The 3,857-nt window shown below is 33.9% G+C and overlaps 1 pseudogene; it reads left to right on the forward strand.

The window, feature by feature from the left end:
- The first annotated feature begins 961 nt into the window (after positions 1–961).
- On the forward strand, positions 962–3,198 carry LOC132123348 (olfactory receptor 6N1-like; annotated as a pseudogene).
- Positions 3,199–3,857: the final 659 nt, after the last annotated feature.

Raw genomic sequence — 3,857 nt, forward strand, 5'->3', positions numbered from 1 at the left:
GACAGAAAATTTAAAGGTTTGATTTTTTTTTTTGCAATTTCCGGCAAAATGACCAAGGAACTTATCTTCTCTACCACGCAATGATATTATGCAGTGCCTAAAAATAGGCTACCGTTGGAAGTTAGCTGTGGACTATTTTAATGCGCTGCGTAATATCATTGTGCCTGCTTTACCCATAGTTCTTATAGATAGGTCCTAGCCATATCAGCCTAGAAGATTGCAATTTTTCATTTTCCCTCAGTCTTAGTACATGATGTAACTACAGAAGAGTCAAGTTTTAAATAGGAAAAATATTGAAAGTCTTTGGGCACTTTTGAGCAAGATGTTAACAGTCTAATCAGATTCAATGATCTATGCTAAGCTACAGATAAAGTGCTACTGACAGACCCAGAGATTGACTTCCACTGTTAAACTCTAGGGGAGTTGGAAAATGTGGAGTGTTTCTTTAAGGCCTATCTTAGCACAACAGGTTAGTTGCTAACTGTCCATGTATTTGCTAGTTGATTTGTGCACTGTAGACACTCTGGTAGGGAAGTTCTTGCTAAGTCTTCAAAAGTAATAATAATAACTTTGCACATCATTTTGTAATGATATAGGATTAATACTATATATAACTGGGTAAATGTGGGGCCTGACATATTAGCAGGAATGTGGTTGAACATTTTAAACGGACAAATGCTGCGTACAATTCTACCTGTGGGCATAGATTGTCATAGACATGCAACCATTTTATCTTCAGAAAAAAAGTAGCCTTTGGAGAGCTTGTTAAAAGTGTTTTCAAAAATTGTGATCAAGGCAATTACCATGAGACCAATATCCATATATAGCAAACCAAATGAAACCTTTACCAAGCACAATGGGAAACATACAATTGGAGAACATGGTAAGATTTCGTCCATCTTGCAAAAAATAAAACCCTAACGTAATAACATAATATCATTATAACGGCATATTATTCCAGATGCAGCCACCGCTGGAGAATGAGTCCACTGTCTTAGGATTTACACTCTCTGGTCTAAACGAAACAATGGAAAACAGATATGTGTTTTTTTCTTTGACAGCACTGTTTTATCCCCTAATGGTGCTGTGTAATCTAACTGTAATTTTCACTATAATATCACAAAACACACTTCATGAGCCAATGTATGTTTTTATATGCAATTTGTTTATAAACACACTTTATGGTACTGCTGGATTCTACCCTAAATTTATGTATGATTTATTAGCTGATGATCATGTGATTTCTTATGTTGGATGTATGATTCAGATATTTGTTATTTATTCATCTGTTTTATGTGACCTTTCAACATTAACAGTAATGGCATATGACAGGCATGTGCAATATGTAGACGACTGGAGTATCATGCAATAATGACCAATCAGAGAGTTCTTGAATGGATCCTTTTCTGCTGGCTGACTCCATTTTTTTGCATGTCTGTTCTAATTTTATTAACAGCTAGACTCACTTTATGTGGCTCTACACAGCAAAACAATCTGAGTGAAATTAACTCTGCTGGGAGTACATGTGAGACCACACTCAAGAGTGTAAAAGTGTTTAAATAGGAGTGTTAAATTAACACTGAAGCTGAGTTAAAGTTAATGAGATAATTAAGTGATTAATTGAGGGATGATTGACCATCATTGACGAGACCTTATGTTAACATGCAGAATCAACAAAGATGAAAATCACTATTTTTATGTCACCATTATAGTGGTCAGTGTTTGCTTTAGTTGGGCTCTTGAGCCTTACATTTTTAAAGTAAGATTTGGTTTGGCTGTTACAACTGAATTGTAACAAACAGACAAGAAAAAAAATCAAAACATGGGCATTTGACCAGAATCACCAAACTCAAAGCCTTAACAGATTTGATTGACCACATTGATTATAACAACCCTGATATTGTACAGTACCCACTAATTAAAATGATTTCTTGAAAGCTGTTCTGATCATAAGAAAAGCTTGCTTTAAGCACACACATACATCAAAAATTAGTGTAGGAATCTCAACAACGGCGACAAACAGCATATTCAGAAAAATAGAACTACTCTAAACATTAGAAAACAAACTACTAAAAGAAACATAAAAAACTAAAATAGAATAGTAAGAATAAAGGAAATTACTGAAACAATTCAGCTAATAATTTATTCATGCCGCACTGCATCATGGGAGGCATGGATGAATTTTGATAGGTGGCACCCAGAATGCACTGCAACATGCTTTTTTGATTTTCACCATTGTTGAGATTGACAGGTTGATTCTTGATGTTTGCATGTATAACTGAAATAATCTTTTGAAAGATTTTTTAACAAAAAACTTTTAAGAAATTCCTCAGATTGTATTTAAAATGCTGGAAACACTTTGTTGAACAATCATAGGGCTGCAATAATCAACAATGTAACTTTAAGTCAGTAATTCAAGAATAACAATAGTCTTTGCTTGTCCATCAGTTTTAAAACTCCGTTATAACAGCCAGTTAAAATATGACTTTAACACTTTAGGGGTCAAGAGCCCAACTAAAGCAAACATTGACCACTATAATGGTGATACCATTAAAATAGTGATTTTCGTCTTTGTTGATTCTGCATGTTAACATCAGGTCTCGTCAATAATGGTCAATCATCACTCAATTAATCACTTAATTATCTCATTAACTTTAACTCTGCTTCAGTGTTAATTTAACACTCCTATTTTAACACTTTCACACTCTTGAGTGTGGTCTCACATGTACTCCCAGCAGAGTTAATTTCACTCAGATTTTTTTGCTGTGTACTATTGAAAAGTTATATTGTGAGATTTGGGCAGTCGCAAAACTTTCTTGTTTTTCTACAACATTAAATATTGTGTTTGGATACATTGTTATTATGGGATGCTTTGGACATGCAGTATTGATATATTGCTCATATATTCAGTTGATTAGAATGTGCATAAAGTCAATAGAGGTCAGGCATAAATTCATGCACACATGTGTGCCACATCTGCTCTCTTTGTTCATTGTTGCTATTGCATTGTTCTTTGATGTTCTGTACAGCCGATATGGCTCAAAGAATGTGCCACAAGGTGTGCGTAATTTTATGGCTTTAGAATTCCTGCTCATAACACCAATTTTAAACCCCCTTATTTATGGACTAAATCTGTCAACAATACGGCAACACGTTATTAGATTGTTTTCCAAGAAACAAGTGGGAATTTCTGAGTGAATACTCAAAAGACTATTATGTCCTTGTCTGTGCCCTTTGATATTCTACAGCAAGATTTTTGAGCTTTTAAGTATTTTTTAAAATAATTTTACATATACATTTGACTGTAGTTGTTAATTGTCAAACTTTTGTTATTACATATAAGGGAATAAACCACAAGAGGTTTCCATGTAAGAGTTTTACTTTACTACTTTGCCGATTGAAGTGTGTTCAGGCTTTGGTATGAGATGAAATGAGTAAACCATAATCAAATCTGTACAGCTTTGAGTTACCTATTACTTTTCAATAAAATGGTGGTAACATTAATATGTTGCTAGTGACAGAGAAAATAGTTATATTAACATCACAGAAAATTCTTCTGTCAGTAATATGTTTATGGTCACACTTCAGTTATACTAAAATAATTGTGATAAAAAAGACATTCTGACAGCAACAAATTGCTTTTTCATTAAAGAGGAAACCTCGTAGAAAACAATGCATTCTGGGTAATATTTGTTGTTTTTGAGATTCTGGGAGCCACGGATGAGTTTTGCATGATGTACCCAGAAAACATTGCAGCATGAAGCATGTCACCATTGTTGAGATTCATACACTGAATCTTGATGTTTGTGTGACAAAGCAAAGTATTCTTTTTTTGTAGTCCTTGAAATTATCTGCTT

Source organism: Carassius carassius, chromosome 41 (genome assembly GCF_963082965.1).
Source record: "Carassius carassius chromosome 41, fCarCar2.1, whole genome shotgun sequence".
In the NCBI taxonomy this organism is placed as follows: Eukaryota; Metazoa; Chordata; class Actinopteri; order Cypriniformes; family Cyprinidae; genus Carassius; species Carassius carassius.